This window comes from Pelmatolapia mariae, linkage group LG15, assembly GCF_036321145.2.
Source record: "Pelmatolapia mariae isolate MD_Pm_ZW linkage group LG15, Pm_UMD_F_2, whole genome shotgun sequence".
Taxonomy (NCBI): domain Eukaryota; kingdom Metazoa; phylum Chordata; class Actinopteri; order Cichliformes; family Cichlidae; genus Pelmatolapia; species Pelmatolapia mariae.
Genome location: NC_086240.1, coordinates 33,762,391 through 33,781,394, shown reverse-complemented (window position 1 = coordinate 33,781,394; position 19,004 = coordinate 33,762,391). Strand labels below are relative to the sequence as shown.

At 43.7% G+C, this 19,004-nt stretch overlaps 1 pseudogene; it reads left to right on the top strand.

Moving 5' to 3' along the window:
* Positions 1-301: 301 nt before the first annotated feature.
* Positions 302-7,929, top strand: LOC134642754 (neuroligin-2-like; annotated as a pseudogene).
* The last annotated feature ends 11,075 nt before the right edge of the window (positions 7,930-19,004 follow it).

The following is a 19,004-nucleotide window of genomic DNA, read 5'->3' as shown; positions in this document are numbered from 1 at the left end:
AACTTTATTCCCCAGCCCTCATTAATAATTTTTATGTCCGGCTGGCGCTGTTGTCTGTCTTCCAGCTCTTTATTTTGGGCTTCCATTTGTCTACACTTGTCCTCCAGTTGAAGTTTCTCTTCTTCAATTTGTTGCATTTTTTTCTGGAGAAGGTAGTTTTCCTTCCTACTCTCCTCTAATGCCCTTTGGAAGGATGAGACGCCATTTGGGGAAATCGGCCGGCCACGCCAGGAAGGAGAGGCGGCGTAATCTTTTTGAATTGCTTGTTTGTTTCTTGGAAACATGTTGGAGTTTCTATACGATGACCTTTAAGAGCTTTCCAAATGTTTCTGTGGTGAACGTTTTGTAGGCTGCAAACACAGATGCTGCTGAAACGAACTAAAACTTGCTGTGTCTCACCCCTATTTAAGGAAAAATATCAAAGGACTTAAGATTCTTAAGATCTCCCTATGACATCATCACTCCCTAAGCCAATCAGATTGTCACAAGACATTTTGGAATGGGGTATTTTTTTTTAAACTGTTTTCAAACTTAACTTAAAATTTCAGTGTTTCCTAGTTGTGGACTATCGGTTAGTCCAGCCGATTAAGAAATTAATTGTCACAAACATCCCTAATATTATATAACAGACAACAGAAAACAAGACAAGTTTTTTTTTCTACACAATAGAGCTATAATAAAAGTTTTTTTTTAATTATCCTACTTTTTATAAAAGGGAATATTTATTAATGAATATGTATTTAATTAAAAAACTCTCATCATCTAAAGGGTTTAACAAAAAGGGGGAGCTTCCTGCTCGAAAATGAAATGCCCCCATTTTTCTGGGCGTGGGTGTTTAACTAATTAAAAAGAACAAACAAACAAACAAACATCTGTCTCCTATTTTTTTTGTGTCACACAGTAAAGAAGCATCAATATCTGATGAGAAGACATTAATTTGTTGGTGTTTGTGGTGTTTGGTGCAGTTTTCCTGTTTTCTGGGTTGTTGTTTATTTACAGTGGAGATGAATATCTCTAACAAGTTGATTTGTTCACATTTGCACGTCTTAATTTTTAAGAGGAATGTGTTTTTTGAGTTTGTACACTATATGCATGTAAGGCAACCGTTTCCTTTTTCACTATTTTTGTGTGGTGCATTTTTCTATTTTAACAAAAGGGGAACAAAAGACATTTAAGTCGACCTGAGATGATTTGTTTAAATGTTTACATGGTCTTACTGAGGTGATGCAAAGTGAAACATGCTTTCTTTTTTTGGTAATGTGCTGGAAAAGCTTGAAAATGGACCTTGAATGTGCTTAAAAAGTGCTTGAATTTGACCCTGAAAAAGGTGTATGAACCCTGCATATATTGCAGTATTTACAGTTTATAGTAGAAATTTCATGCCAACAGCTAATCTTTATTTTGTTTACTGGGAAATGAAATGCTGCCAATTCACAAAGCTGGTTTTCAGCTGCACTTCCTGTTGTAGACTTGTGATGTACACAGGCTCTGTTCCAGCACTCAGCATGTTCTTCCTTATTTTCTCCACCAGGGGGAGTTCCTAAACTATGACATCCTGATAGGAGTGAACCAGGGAGAGGGGCTGAAGTTTGTGGACGACAGTGAGGACAACGACGGCATCTCAGCTGCGGCCTTCGACTACACCATCTCCAACTTTGTTGACAACCTCTACGGATACCCAGAGGGTGAGGACGCCACCTCTGTACACTGCCACTTTTCAGTTATTCCATTTTACAGCCTCCTCTCACTTAAGTGCGTTTTGCAGCATCATCAGGTTTTGTCTTTTTAGGAGCCGCGTTTGTTGATTTGTTAGTTTTTTCTTTTTGCTGTATTCATTAAAACAAACGGATAATCCTCAAAATGACAAATGTGGGCAATTATCAAAGCATACATTACAGTTCTGACAGCTTGAGTTCACGTGAATTTTCAAAAGAACATGAAAACCTGTCTTTAAGTGTTTAAAACATGCGAGTAAAGAATGGAATCAGTAAAATGTGAGCCCAGTGAAGTGCATCAAACAAGACAAGCTCATCCACATCACGGCGTGTCTGCGCCTTAACCTTTGAGGCTCTGTGGGCAGTAATGCTATCATCCCCCAGGTAGTCGGCTCCCAATCTCAGCGTCGTTGTTTCTGACAGGTCGGCCTGCGAACCCCTCACAGCCGGACCACAGTCACAGTACAGACATGTTTGGATAATGCAGTCATGCTTCCTCTCTACTGCCTGTCACTCGTTCTGTTATCTGAAAGACTTTTTATCCTCTCTAGATTTGTCACTCGCTTCCTGGCTCTTGGTTCATCTCACCAACGTGTGCTTTGGTTTCATATCTTTCGATCAGACCGATCTCTTAAAAAAATTCTCGCACTGCTGTTACTTTATTCTTAGCAGTTTTTCACTTTTATCTTTCTTCCCCTCCTGTGCTTCTTCACCAGGCAAAGACATCCTGAGCAATGTTCCCTCTAAGCTGCGCACTGCTGGCACGGTCTCTGCGCACAGAAAATCTGCGTTGCGCACAAAAAAAATCTAACCTGAATTGAAATTAAAATTAATACTTTAACAATTCTGTTTTGCAGTGTTAGTCAGTAAGTGACTGGCTGCTCCCGTATAGGATTAGAACGATGCCACCGTATCCCATATTCCAGCCAATAATGCGATTCACATTCGTATATACGCAGCCAATCAACGTCGTTGACAGGCTATGACAGCGTCCTTATGTGCCGACACCGTAGTTTTAGCAAGCAAAGCGGCGTGGCTGATGTGGAGTGAAGTCACGTTAATGACAACGTGTACAACCATTGGAGATGTGAGCAGGACAGACGGAACAAATGACAGAAAAAGTGTGGACTTTATACCAGTTTTTAAATTGTGTTGATAGGCCACATAAAACCAGAGTTGTGATAAAAATATGCAATGTTTGGTTTTCTTCCTGAATACTACCGTTGTTTATATTTACTGCGGGAAGAAACGGTAAAAACGGCGTTTTATTTAAAAAAAAAAGGCTCGAAAGCACTCTCCGCCTGTGAGCAAAAACAAACCCCCACCCCCCTCTCTCTTTCCTATTGGTTGAAAAATGTACCATGTCGACCAATCAAAAAATGATATGGCAACGTGGCATCTAATTGTTAAGAAACGGGGGGAACTTTTAGGAGTGACGGTGGTGTTTTGAGATGTGAGAGATTTGAGACGTTTAGCGCAAATCTTGTGTAGTTAGTGTGTAGTGTAGCCAATAGTTTTGTTGTGTGTGTCAGAACAATGAGGCAACTGCTGAATGTTACAGGTGTTACAGGAGTGATACATCTCCTGCAGGCCTGCAGGTATCAGGCTGTTGTTCTCCTTTATCTCATAGTGGACAGAAATTATTTTTTGGAGTGGCACAAATAATTTGTGTGGCATCAAATTTGATGCAGAACAGCTGATTGTTCTGTAAATAGTTTGAAATGTTTATTTAAAAAAAAACGCATTGACTGCATTTAAAAAAAATAGCTACAAAAAACTTTGTTGTTTGCCAAACTGAGTTACTTTTTTGAGGAGTATCTATATAATTAAATTGCCCAGCATTGGTAATTATATACTATATTTTGCAGACAGAGAGTTACAGGACTCTCTCCCAGACCACAAACTCATAATACAAGTCAGAGCTTTATAAAAAAAAAAAAAGAAAAAAAAAAAAAGAAAGTTGTGTTTTCGAAATTGGAGTTCAAGTTATTTTTACTTCCAATAGTGTTAACATACTACACAGGCCAATGGCTAGATTTTTTTTTTTACATTTTCATTGTAAGTGGGCTAAAGCAGTTTAAAAGTAGTCTAACATAAATGTAAATGCTGTAATTTGATTATTTTAATAAACTATGTAACTTGGATGGATTAGATGCTGGCGTGACCACAGTGCACACGTCTGATGTCGCTCACAGTGGTCCAAGGGACCGCTTAGGGAGTTTGTGTGTTTGCTCAAACACATGAAAAATTAGAGGGAACGTTGATCCTGAGGGAGACCATTAAGTTCATGTACACAGACTGGGCGCACAGGGACAACGGCGACATGCGGCGGAAGACTCTGTTGGCCCTGTTTACGGACCACCAGTGGGTGGCACCAGCTGTGGCCACTGCCAAACTCCATGCCGAGTTTCAGTCCCCAGTTTACTTTTACACGTTCTACCACCACTGCCAGACCGAGACGCGGCCCGAGTGGGCCGACGCCGCGCACGGGGACGAGATACCTTACGTGTTCGACGTACCGATGATCGGTGCCACGGACCTGTTCCCGTGCAACTTCTCCAAGAACGATGTGATGCTGAGCGCTGTGGTCATGACTTACTGGACTAACTTCGCAAAGACTGGGTAGGCCTCATGTCATAGTAGTGTAAACTGTACCTGTTACTGTATGTTCTCTGACAGAACTACAGGCTTATTGTCACAAAACACGGAGTGTTCAGGTAGCAGGACCCCAAAGCAGACTCAGAACACCGCAGCTCAGAACTATGTACAAGTTTTATTTAACTGAGGAATCTTTTCACAAAGCTAGGAAACGAAAAACTAAGGCTCATGCCACGGGGGGGAACGAGGAGCGTGGAGCCCAGGAGCACTGTAATCGGGACTGTGGGGAGACTGCAACAGAAAGGGGAGACACAGTTAGGCGGTTGCCAAAAAAAAATGGAAAGCTAGACTCCATAAGTTGCCGAGGCTTACAGGTAGAGCAGGACCGTGGAGCTTGGAGGGGAGAGATGCCCGGGAGGGGAATCCTTAGGGAGGGAGGCGGTCAGGCAGGAGGACAGGCAGGCCACAGGCTTCCACGCCGAATGCTGGTAACACTGGAAGGAGACTTACGGACTGGCGAGGAGAAGCCGTCAGAGCTGGCTAAAGTAGTCCTCCGGTGATTGCCGTAGATGAGACGCAGGTGGTTTGGAGGCGGCCCAGCCCGAGGGTGTGGCCACCACAGCCTCCCACGGCTCCCAGGATGCCAAACCACGGGCCGTGACACTTATCAAGCAAAGGTGTTGATTTAGCTGTAGACTTTAATGTGTTTCCAAAGTGTTTCCGTTTTGTTACAGTTCAGGTAAATTTATCTAAGTCTGTTAACACGTAACAGGACTTAAATGGCTCAGGGCTCAGTCTCTGTAACACTTTAACCAAATTAAACATAATGTCAGATTTTACATTTTTTGAAGAAGTTGAAAGAAACTAAACATCATTCAATCTGTAATCTGAGCTAAAGAGAGAGCGAGAACAATCAAATTACAGGAGAAAGAAACAAAAGTTAATGAAATGTAGCAGCGACATATAAACACAGTTGGATGATGAAGTCAGTGCATCATGGGAAGTTTCCCACTGCACACTGAGCCTATATCAGCAGGACTGTGGGTTGATTTAGGGTCGTGCGCTCCAGCTATGTCAAAAATGATCAACACAGATGTAACATGAAGAGCCTTTCAAGAACAGAGAAATTGTGGTGTGGTGATTGTGATCCCTTCAGGTCCCCTGACTGATCACTGCTAGAGAGGTACAAAGAAAAAACTGAAATATTAGCGCCTATATTAAGAATGAAATGTTTCTTGCGATGAGCTGTAAACAATTACAAAATGAATTACATTAAATTAAATTAATTAAAAAATTAAATTCTTTGATTTATTGAATTGTTTATTGTGGTAGAAATCCTACACTAAAGTGTTTCTACTGTTGTCATGTGCTTTGCTTTAACACTCTAACAGGCGATGCTACCATAGAACTGTTGCAGTAAAGTATGATAGTGGTGCAATAATAGCAGCTGCTTATTATGGGCTGAATTTGCCGGCTGATTTAGCTTAATGTCATCTTTTTTGTTTTAGTGTGAATCTGTAATTAAAATGCTTATAGCCTTCTAGTCCTCTTGAATACTTGAATCTGGGTTGCTAGTTTAATTCCCATGTGGCTTTGAAGAATTGAACATACTGGTTCACCAAAAGCATCCAGATCCCAGAGCAGCCGGTTGGTCTTAGATAGTTTAAAGGTTGCACAGAGAATGGGCCCCCTGTCTGTATTCAGTGTATTGATGCCACATGTTACTTATAATGGAGACTGAATATAACTTTGAACTGAAACGTTTAACCTTTATGCTCCACCAGGGACCCCAACCTGCCCGTCCCTCAGGACACCAAGTTCATTCATACCAAGCCCAGCCGCTTCGAGGAGGTCATATGGACCAAGTTCAACTCGAAGGACAAGCAGTACCTTCACATCGGTTTGAAACCTCGTGTCAGAGACAACTACAGAGCTAACAAAGTGGCCTTTTGGCTGGAATTAGTCCCTCATCTTCACAGCCTGCACGACGTGCTCTTTCCCACCACTACGCGCTCCCCTGCAGGCCGTGACCCCGGCACCATGAGGCCCAGAAACAACGTTCCTCGAACCACTCGTCATCCTTACCCTACCTTCCCGTCGCTCCTCTTCCTCAACGTCCTGGCCTTCGCCGCCCTTTACTACAAGCGTGACAAGCGGCACGAGATGCGCCAGCACCGGCTGTCCCCTCAGCGGGGCGGCCCCGCCAACGACCTGGCTCACAGCCAGGAGGAGGAGATCATGTCCCTGCAGATGAAGCACTCGGAGCACGACGCTCACCACGACATGGAGCCCCTGCGGCCCCACGACATCCTGCGGCCCGCCTGCCCTCCCGACTACACCTGGCGCTGCGCCGCGCCCCCGACGACGTGCCGCTGATGACGTCAAACACCATCACCATGATCCCCAGCACCATCACCAGCATGCAGCCTCTTCACGCCTTCAACACATTCCCCTCCACCGGCCACAATAACACCCTGCCCCACCCCCACTCCACCACCAGGGTATAGTAGGGACAGGCCCGACACAGCGCCACCTAGGGACCAGGAACACTGGCTCTGCTACCGCTCTGGAAGGGAGGCCTCTAGACGTGGGCCTTCGTTCTGTCCTCTTATTCTCTTCTTTCTCCAAAAGCAACTACACCTGCTGCGTCATGTGCTGTAAAACTTGGCAGCTCCCTCCACTGGTGGCATGTGGAGGTGCAACTGAAGTGTACAGCAGCAGATGAGCAGTTTGGGGTGGGGGTGGGGTGGGTGACTCAGATCTTTCAAAGATACTGTTTTCAAAGACGGTCTGCTGTTTCCAGGCTCAAGACCTCCAACATTTGTCAAAGGGACGAATGCTCTCTCGCTCCTCGCTGTTTTCTCTTTTTTACGTTGGCGTCATCTCTTTTTCCATCTCCTGTGTGTTATGTGCACATTATGCTTCTCTCTTCTACATCCGTGTTTTATTACTGCTCTCTTCCTCTCATGTGACACGCCTCCCTCCTGCTCTTCTCTAAAAATTCCCGATCTGCTGAGCAGTTTGGAGGGGGGAGGCGTACACTAAACATATAACTATGAAAACACTGATATCTTTCATTCTACCAGCATTTTTAGGTGCCAGGTAAGTACTGCTGTGTTTCAATTCTCATCGAGGGAGAAGAAAATCGAAAGAAAAATAGAGTATCGCTATTTACCGTCAACTAACAGAGTTCTGTCATGTTCTCATGACAAAGTGCCAAACTGGCCCTCAGTCGTGATTTTCTTTCTTTCATCTTCTCTTTTTTTGTTGTTTTGTTTGAAGCATTTGTTTCATTGTTGTTTTTTATTGTGTGGAAAGAATTTTTCTGAAAATATAGATATAGAGAAATGATATTATATATAGGTCTATATAAAATGTGTACAAAGGAGAAAGTATATAAAAGGGTTTTCTCAGTGGGGGATCTATGCATGAATTATTTTTAAAGACGCGGGGAAAAGGACACTGTACCTGTCGATGCACGTTTCCCAAAATCTAAACGAGTCATATCGCTCCATGTTTGCTACTTTTGGTTTTTGGTTTTCTCCCACAGAGTAAGAGCATCGCAGGAGCTCCTGAAGTCAAACGACGCCTCCCAGCACTCATTTATTAAAACGGAGTCGATGCCAAAAGACTTAAATGTTAGAATCAAAGCAACAGCTGTGAACTCAGTCATGGTGTCATGTGCAGCCCTTCATCTCACTGTCACTACTTTTTCTTTTTAGGGTACGTGAGGTAAAGCGTCCGTCGATCTAGCTTGATTGTACAAAATTATTTTTCTACGTTCTTAACAAAACAGAGCAGAGACTGATGCTGCTCCTGTCTGACCCCTTATTTCTAGCACATGTGTATTCTGACTGACGTGTGTGTGTGTGTGTGTGTGTGTGTGTGTGTGTGTTTGTGTGTGTGTGTGTGTAAGAGTGGCTGTCACTGTGTGAGTGTGATATCACATCTGCATCACTCAAGCGTAGGCGGGCCTGCGTCAGACAACAATAAACAAAAAAGCAGAAAAAGGCCAACAGTAAAAACTCAGACTCCAGCATGAGCTCCTTCCTGCTGCTTAACCAAACACCTTCCTCCATATCATCACCGCTCCCTCCCTCCTCCTCTCTCCATCCTCCACCACCTTTGTTATTTAACACCAACACCCCCTCCACCCCCAAACTGATAATCAGGAAATCTCCCAAACACCTGACTTCACTGTGTCGACACCGTTCCTCACTATTTCTGACCTCAGTTCAGCTCTGCTACTATCCTCACATTAAGGGTTCATTCACCTGCCTGCAGATGATCTGTGAGCTCGTCGGTTGTAAATTAAACTCTAAGCACACTGAAGGTAACCGGGAGGCGTTCAGGGCCTGCAGTGCAGAGCTGCAACATCAAAAAAAGGGATGGGGGCTCAGATCTCCTGAACAGGGTAGAAACAACACGGTGGGTTTGTGCTGTTTGTGATTCCTGCTCCGTCACTCTGGTGGAGACGACTGCAGCTCAGCAGCGCTCCCTGCTGATCCTCTGATGAAGATGTCAACAGTATGTAAACTGAGCTGATGTGCTGCTGTTTGAGCCCACATGGTAGCGTACGTCCAGTATGGGAGAACTTAGTCACCGGTGCTGTCTTTGCTTGTGCTCTAGCTTTGGCCTGTTTGATTGTTTGTTTTTTTATTTTATTACTGCCTAAAAGGGGAGGTGGGGGAAACACATGCCTGACGTCTCCTGTCAGAGGTTTTGTAAGCTCACTGGAAGGGAAACGTGCACAATGTAAATCATAAAACAACTGACTGGGGCTGTGCTGCAGGTGGATCAGTGCTGTGGACAGTAGCTGTGGAAAAGAGACTGGACAAAGACTCTCAGCCTTAAATACAGGACAGAGGATGATCCCATCATCTTTCAGCTAACAGTGTCGAGCAGAAGGACGGCCAACTGACGCGTCCATACGAACCCTTTTGTACTCACTCCTGTGTATAAGGAGGCGGCGACGGGTTGTGTAGTTAACCTCAGCACCACACAGCTACAGCAGAGGAGAGAACACAAACGAGTCCTTTCATTCGGCTCTGTTCTTTCTCCTTGTCTGTTTTATAAGCTAACACTAGAGGGCGCCATTGTGGCACATTCAGCGCTCACTCTGAGGTCACTGGACAGAGAAGAAAATACCAACCTGGGAGTCGGGATGGAGACGAAACATCTGGAAGAAGATCAGAACTGTACATTTTTAAGTGTAAGAAAAAAATATTTGTAAATATTAAGTTTCTTGTTTATTTTATGTTTTGTTTTTTGTTTTTTTGGAGTGAATGAATGATATGCTTATTTTGTGATGACAAAGGACAACAGGTGCAGTTTGTAATGAGAAGAAAAAAATGGCCGTTAGCTTGAGGTTTCAAATGAGTTCATCCTTACCACCGATCAGTTTTGTCTTTGTTTTTTCTACATTTATTGTATTTTTGTCATAACGTTGATCGTTATCATGTGACCATCCTGTAGCAGGAAGGTCGCTGTAGCAGAAGTCATCTCCACTGAAGCCCCCTCACAGCAGAGGGCCAGTCATGCTGTTTATTAGGATTTGCTAGTGAGAAAAACATTTTCATCAAGTTTTAAATCGTTTCGTTGCTCTTTTCTCTGCTATTATTATAAAATCGTCGTCCTCTTTTCAAGCCTTAGCTCGCTTTTATTTTGAAATATGAGTCTTGTGATCAGAGATGAATCTGTGCTGCATGATGTGCGTAACATCAGAGCGATAAAAGCCAGCTTTGCCTTTCAGTGATTCGCAGTAAGGACATAAATGACCTAAACTGAGACTGAAAAAAAGTGCAGTCAGTTAAATGTTAGCTCACCTAACATGTAGCAGTGTTTACATGTAGCCATGTTTGACAGACTCCAGGCTTTGATACCATAAGATGCCTCATATCCTCACAGACTCATGAGATCACACAGGTGGTCTGACCTGCTCGTGTCACACTGTGCTGTCTGTCTGTCCGTTGTTTTTCTCGTGCAGTGATGTTATGTAGCAGAAAAACAGTTGGATGCTCGAAAAGTGCAGAGCGATGTGTGACGTGTGGAGAACATCAAAGTCTGTGTGTGTTCAACAGCTGTTAGAGCCACACTTTGTCCTTTCTGTGGTTTAACTGCTGGATTTATTTTACTTCAACACTCAAAAACTGTCAGCAAGGCAAAACTTCATGATTGGATGATCCCGTGTCACGTCCACAGTGTCAAACGTGCACAGAGACAGTGACACCCACAGAGAAACCCTCAGCTTGGTGTCCATTGCAAATCTGCACCTGTTGTCTTGTTTCTACTTTCTTTGTTGAACTCAGAAACTCGAGACTTGAGATGAAGAAAAATGTTAAATAATGGAATAAAAAAAAGATGATTATTAAAAAAAAGTAAAGTAAAATTATATAAATAAATGAGGTGATGATATTTCTGTTTACTTTAGAAGTTATTATACACTGTATGCTGTGATTCTGATCTGGGAAACATTAAAGACATTCGTAGCCAGACTGCTGACTTTGTCTCTTCATTCAGTCGCCTAACAGAAGTGCAGTGAGAAAGGATTTACCCCATCCTGATGTCTTAGCTATTTGCATATTTGCCACACTTATGTTTCAGATCATCAAACAAATTTTTATGATAGATAAAGTTGACCAGAGTTAGTATAAAATACAGCTTTTACATGTATTGCTGGGAGGTCGGCAGCTCCCTCTACTGCTTGGCCCTCTGTGTGAAAAACAACTGGGATCCAGCTTCCCCGTGACCCTGAATTATAGAAGCGGAAGAAAATAAATAGATGGAAGGATGGATGATTGTATTTTGGGCACAAACCTTGAAGTGTGAAAAGGGTTGGCCCTCCATGGGGCCCTAAGGAAATTTTGATTTTTGGGGCCCTCTATTAGTGCCAAGAACACTGATTAATGATCACCTACTATAAATGTATTTCATTTTCTAATCTTGATGTTGTTGTAATCCACAGTGAAAAATGTCATAAAAGCAGATAACAGATTTGCAAATTTCATGAAAACTGTTTTCATTAATATTTAAAATAATAATAATATTAAGCAGAATACCTCCCCCTGCTGGCCGCACAGAGAAACAATAGATAAAACCTGAGAGCTGCACAGTTACAGCAGTGTGTTTTACATCATTCTGTTGTCAGCCTGTTTTACACATCGGTGGTTTCTTATTGAAAGTAAAAAGATCTGAAATGGTAGTAAATTCAGCTACTATTGTGGGCTGGGGATGATTTACACTTAACATTTTAAGTGGTATAATAATAACTGGGTACTGAATGTCATAGGCCCACTAAAAGTAACAAAATAAGCTAACATCAAATACATTTACTGTAAACACATCAGAAGTTTATTTATGTGGCAAAGAATTAGATCTACACAAAATGTTGCAGGGAAACAGAGAAGGAGCTCATATAGGTTTGAGTTTCATTCACATCTATTGTGCAGGTACAAATAACAGAGTGGAAAACTTTATATTTTTTGTTTGTAAACATTAATTTATGAAGATTATTTAACATGAGTGTAGCACAATGTAAAGGTGAAAGCAGTATTCTGACACGACAGTGCAATCAAAACACATTTTGCCACTACAATCTGTGAATAATTGTGACAACTGTCATTTTAATATTGGACAAAATAGTTGTGCAGCCCTAACCTGAAATATGCTGTTTGTTCTGAATGAAAAAAGTTAGTCATGGGTAAACATTTTAATCACATTTATAGATGCAATATGTTATGTCAGTTAAGACTAAATGTTACCACAAGTTCCCATCATCAGAGCACATTTAAAGTGTGGAGAAGTGTCCTCACAAGTGCACTCGAGGTAAAAGAGCACTGACCCTGTGAAATAAACAAGCTCTCCTCCTTTTGGGAGGTGACTCAACGCTATGGAACAGCTGGGTCTGTACATTTTTGGACACTGATACTTTTTAAAAAAAATAATCTTCCCTTTGTGCAGAGCACATGAAATTTACTGCAAATCCATTAAACCAATCATTATTATAAAATATGAAAGAAGGAAGAAATGAGATGCTTTTTATTTTTATCTAATTTGCTACTAAACCATACAGTAAAACTATACCGGGGGACAAACGCAATCTTTTGCAGTTAGTGTGATAGCTTTAATTCCTATTGCCCTGCTTGATTTTGCAAAATAGAAACACTTTCATAGATTATTTTCTAAGAAGCTATTGAGTGGCACATTGCCCCATCTGCAAAATGCCTCCATGTGTAATGTAGTATAACAACCATGAGGTTTTTTTTTGTTTGTTTGTATTTTGTTTTTTTTGGCCTGTCCCGTTTGGCTCTTTTGCCATCAGAATTATTGTCTAAAGGCGAAGAAAGAGGCCCAACGGATTTACTTTACCAAATGGACCATCCCAGCCTTGCCGTAATGGTCTATTTGATTCACCTTTTATTGTTTATTTTATTTTATTTTCACTTGTTAAATACGGGACAGACTTCACTGGGGAAAAGAAAAGGGAGAAAGAAAGAGGGGGAAAAAACAGCGGGGAAGAGGGATGGGGATAAAGTGCAAAAAACTAAAACCAACAAAATAAGCAGACAAAAAATACATATATCAATCACCTGGATCACCTGTTGAGAGACAAAAAAGAGAAAACAAGCAGAAGAAAAAAAAGAGCAACATAATAAACAACATCACAATGATATATGGGAATATAACAGTAAATACTAAATATTAAACATTATTGTGCAGCACGCAAGATCGACAGCGCACAGTGTGCTTTGAGGTAGGAGCCAAAAAGGGTGTAGTTTGTGTGTGTGATCACCCGTGTGTACACCTGTGAGCATGAGCACGCTTGTATTTAAAAGGTTCCTTCATGTAATGATCTGCTAGAGGGTGTGGGGAGCCACAGCCCCGTCCTCCAGGGCATGAAGCAGGTATGGAGGAGATCAAGACTCCAGACATCCAGAGGTCCTCAGAACACAAGAGACCAAGGAAGACCAACAGAGGGGCAGCCGCGCCACTATCCCAGAAAGAGCTGAGGGCACCCCACCCTCGAAGTGGCCTGAGCGAGCCCCAGGCTCCAGGCCCCGACAAGCAGCCACCAAGGAGTGAGCCGGTGTGTACCTGGACGCCCATCCCCGGACACAAAGAACCACCAACGCACCCATGTCTGAGGGCGTCTGCCACTGGCAGGGGAAGTGGTGGGGGGAGATAGGCCTCCATACCTTGGAGGGCCTGAGATGTCCCTAGAGAGGTTGCGTCTGATACCCAACCTGACATATAGACACAGACATACAGGCACACACAGATACAAACATCCATTCCCACTAAAAGATGGCTACGACTGTCCTAGAGCACTGGCACCACGGCAAGTAATCGCGGGAGGTGACGAAGAGCCATATGCAATCAAGACAGACCTGGGCTGGAGCATTGTTGGCAGTTCACAAAAAATGGCAACATCAGCAGAAGTGACAGGCCTGTGCCATCGCTTATCTGTTAAGGAACTTCCACCCTTGACACCAGCCACCATCATCAGAGTACTTGAGTCAGACTTCAAAGACACAGCTCCTGGAGAAAAGAGCATATCACAAGATGACATACAGTTCATGCAACTGCTAAATGAGAAAATACACCAGAATGCTGATGGGCACCTAGAGATGCCACTTCGCTTTAAGGCACGCCCTCAGCTGCCAGAAAATAAGCGTCTGGCTTAAGCACCTGAAAGGGAAGTTTGAGAAAAATCCCAAATTTAAGGACGATTATGTAAGGTTCATGGACAATGTCTTCAAGGAAGGTGATGCTGAAAGAGCTGAAGATGATCCCAGAGAAGGAAATATGTGGTATATTCCACATCAAGGCGTCTATCACCCGAGAAAACTGGAAAAAATCAGGGTTGTGTTTGACTGCTCTGCAAAGTACAGTGGCACAGCTCTGAATGATCACTTCTTGACTGGACCCGATCTCATTAACAGTTTGACTGGAGTACTCTGCCGATTTCGCCAACACCCAATTGCAATCATCTGTGATGTGGAGAAGATGTTTCACAGATTTCATGTAAACAGAGAAGACAGAAATTACTTGCGATTCCTGTGGTGGGAAAATGGTGAAACAAACACAGAGCCAAAAGAATATCGCATGAAAGTCCATCTTTTCAGGGCCGCATCCTCACCAGGCTGTGCAAGTTATGCAATGAAGTATCTTGCGAGCCAAAATGAAAGGGAACATCCCACAGCAGCCAACTTCATCAGATGTAGTTTCTATGTTGATGATGGGCTAATCAGTGTAAAAACTGTGAATGCAGCCATTGAACTAGTGAGAGATGTGCGGAAGGTGTGTGCAAAGGCAAGACTACGGCTCCAAAAGTTCATATCCAACAACAGAGAAGTCCTGGAGTCAATTCCAGATAGTGAACGAGCTAGTGGAGCCTAGGATGTGGACATCAGTCATCATGAACTCCCAGTTCAGACTGTGTTGGGAGTAAGGTGGAGTGTAAGCAGTGACACCTTCTCCTTTAAAGTTGCCCTGGAGGAGAAACCAGTAACACGACGGGGAATTCTGTCCATTATAGCCTCTGTATTTGACCCATTAGGCTTCTTGGCTCCTTTCCTTCTAATAGGAAAGAAAATTCTACAGGAAATGTGTCTAAAGAGCATTGGATGGGATGAGCCACTGCCTGGTGAATTGAAGCCACAATGGGAGAGTTGGGTCACTGATCTGAAGAACCTGCAGAGACTCCAAATCCCAAGATGCTTTGTACCTGAAAGCCTTGGGAAAGTCCAGAGAATAGAACTCCACCACTTTTCAGATGCGAGCAATCGCGGGTATGGTCAGTGCTCATATGTTCGGGTGATGAGTGAAGACAGAGTGCATTGCTCCTTAGTCATGGGCAAAGCAAGAGTTGCACCCACGAGAGTTGTAACCATACCAAGGCTGGAATTAACAGCAGCAGTGGTGTCCGCAGCAGTCAGCAGAATGCTAAAAGAGGAACTGGAGCTCAAAATTGACCAAGAGTATTTCTGGACTGATTCACAGGTGGTTTTGGGCTACATTAATAACGAAGCCCGCAGATTTCACGTTTTTGCTGCTAATAGAGTGCAAAGAATCAGAGAAGCAACTGATCCAGCACAGTGGCACTATGTTGACACCAATCAAAATCCAGCGGATCACGCTTCCAGAGGCCTCACAGTAGCGGAACTGATCAGTTCAAATTGGCTCATTGGACCTCATTTCCTGTGGGAAAGAGAGTTTGTCACACCAGACTCAACTCCAGACCTTCTGGTAGGTGATCCAGAGGTCAAAACGACACAAATACTACAAACAAAGGTAGTAGAGGACAGGAACTTCTTGGAGAGACTCAAAAGGTTCTCAAAATGGCATACAGCAGTAATGTAGTTGCTAGGATCCAGCAACTAGCCAAAAGAGCCAATGCAACAAAGGGTATAAATGTGGAAGACAGGAGAAAAGCAAGTCATGTGCTTATAAAATTAGCACAAGAAGATGCTTTCAAGGAGGAAATACAAACACTCAGCCATGGTAAATTACCACAGAGCCATCCTTTGTTCCAACTTGACCCAATATTGCAAGACTGTGTTCTCAGGGTAGTAGGGCGGTTAAGGAAGGCTTCCTTACCGCTTGACTTGAGGCATCCAATAATCCTACCCAAACATGGCATAATTACACACCTGATTTTAGATCAGTGCCATGAGAAAACCCAGCATCAAGGCAGAGGACAGACACTTAATGAGCTGAGAGCAAATGGCTTCTGGGTTGTTGGTGGGAGCAAAGTGGTGGCTAATCACATTAAGCAATGTGTTACATGCAGGAGAGCTCGCAGGCCAACAGAAACACAAAGGATGGCTGATTTACTGGCCGCTCGTGTTGACCCCTCACCACCATTTTCCTATTGCGGGATGGATTGCTTTGGACCTTTCCATACTAAGCAAAACCGCAAGGACTATAAGAGGTACGGTCTTATATTCTCTTGTTTGTCCTCTAGATCAATCCACATAGAAATGTTGGAAGATCTCACGACAGATGCCTTCATAAATGCTTTACGGTGTTTTATAGCTATTCGTGGAGCCATCAGACAAATCAGATCTGATCAAGGAACAAACTTTGTTGGGGCAAAAAATGAACTGACAGAGGCCTTAAAGGAAGTAGATAAGGACAGACTGTCTGCTTACCTGGCCAGGAAACAGTGTGACTTTGTTATGAATGTGCCTGACGCCAGTCACATGGGAGGTGTTTGGGAACGGCAGATAAGGACAGTCAGGGGTGTCTTAACCCTCATGCTCCCCTTCGGGGCAACCCCAGACCCCGGGGGTCCCAGAGTACCCCACCCTCAGTAGAGACCGGTGAATGAAAATGTTAACCCTCGTGCTCCCCTTCGGGGCAGCCCCAGACCCCGGGGGTCCCAGAGTACCCCACCCTCAGTAGAGACCGGTGTATGAAAATGTAAAAAAAAAAACAGAACGATCATTTGGGGTCGAAGAGTGCCCCAGAGCGATTCTAATGGGTTCGTCAGGGGATCGGGAAAGAAAACGTAGCACTTGGGGACCACGCACAGAAGATGCTGCGGCACCATGGGGGTCATTGATACCCCAGTACATGAAAATGAAGCATAATCACAATAATAATAATAATAATAATAATAATAATGAGAAGAAGAAGAAGAAGAAGAATACAACACACAGACGCTTCTGAGTTTTATTTTATTTTATTTGAAATTACACTCACGATACAACTGAGGCAATCTGGAAGGCAAAATAAAAGTCAACAACGGGGTTGAATCAGCCTTTCAAGACAAACGAATCTCAGTAGATATGTCAAGAACAGGTTTACATGAAAAAAAAAGAAGGTTTACATTAAAAAAATATCAACAAACTGTCCGTGTTTCAGACGCTCGGTGCTGTACAGCGCCTCCTGTGGACGAACGTCATAGAGCCTGCCCGAAACTAGGAGAAAAATTGAAATGGGAGTGGCAGCCACAGAGGGAAATGACGACCTATCCAGGCATACCATTTTAGGGACATGCGCAATGGGGGGGGTGCGTTTTTAAAACGCCCCCCCCTCCCCCCCGCAGCTTTATTTTTTATTACAATATCAACAAACTGTCCGTGTTTCAGGCGCTCGGTGCTGTACAGCGCCTCCGGTGGCTGTGAATACATGATAAAAATATCACCGTAGGATGCGTGCATTGAAAGAATCAGCCTTTCGTTACAAACGAATCTCAGTAATCTCCTTTGTAACACTCTGTGACCAGTCGCAGCTGGCCGATTTTCACCACATCCTCTCCCACCAGTTTGTCGTAGGCCTCGGTGATGGCGTCGAAGATTTTCCTCGCCGATTTCAGCTCATGCAACAGCGTCTCCGCCACGGTGCCGACCTTGACGTCGTCCGCTTCAATGTTGCGGGCGATCAGGAGACGTTGAATGGAAGGAATGAAACGAGGCGTGAGGAGTCTTTTCCTGATGCTGTAATAATGTTCGGCGTAAAAGTCATCCTCCAAGACTCGCAGACACTCGTGTTGTCTCTGGCTGGGGTGATTGATCTTGCACCCGTTGCACGCGTCGGTGCGGTACTCGTTGATCACTATGTCGAGTAGGTGATACACCGCAGTTTTCACGGTATCGACGAGTAAAGAAGACGCCCAACCGTCAAGCTCGGCGTCTTGCCGCTCGCCCGCCGCTGCATCACACTCCGCGTCGGACAGTATCTCCCCCTCTTCCGAGGAACTGTCAGCTGAGCTGTCCGAGGAACGGTCCTCCTCGTCGCAACGCAGGGGTGCAGAGTCCATCTCTTTCTTTTTATCTCCCTCGGTATTGAGCGAGGAAGACGGTTTTGACAAAAAAAAAGTTTCCGAACGAACGAGACAATCGCCTTCTTTTGAAAATATTAGAAAGGGGGGCTTATTTTTTTGTCGTTGTTTATAGCCACTTCATAGAACAGCTACAGCATAGGCAAACATTCAGCGAGTAAGTAAGTAAGTAAGTAAGTAAGTAAGTAAGTAAGTACATAGACTGCATTAGAACTAGAAATCCGAGAAAACAAGTGAAATGAAACTCAGCCTTCGTAGTGTAACAAGGAGAAACGGGGTGGGTTTAGCCAAGCGAACATTGCCAGTGTACAATTTTACTGAGAATATCCAAGGGCTCCACCGAGCCCCATGAGAACATAAGATGTAAAGTACGCTCCTGCGCCAAATAATCCCAGGGAAGCGAGGCCGAAGAATTTACACCGCTCCTTCAATTCGATCCTCTCCTCTTCTTCCCTTTTTCTTTGCTCTTCCTCCTTTCTCCTCTTCAGCCTTTCTCTTTCGAGTTTCTTCTGGGCCGCCTTATACATCTCGTTGGTGTAGTGGTTTCCTCCATTGAAATCCACCATCATTTCATCTATTTCATCCAGAAGACAGCCCCGGAGTGTCGATCGCAGCGATTGTTCTTATGTCTTCGCCCTCTGCCTCTTTTCTGAGACAGCCGTCGGTGACAGACTCGGGCGAAACGTCCTCTTTGAAAGCGTACGCATCCCCCAGGATGGTGTTTCCGGACGCACTCTTTCTCGAGCCTGTTTTACCGACCAGAAGGAGTCTCAGTTCTTCACGGGTCGCAGAGCCTGCGGGGTTGGGGAAACGATGGTTACATTTGAATCATTCTAGAAAAAAACAAAACAAAACATGAAACACTACGTTACACTAGGCTATTCTTTTGTTATCTTTGTATCGAT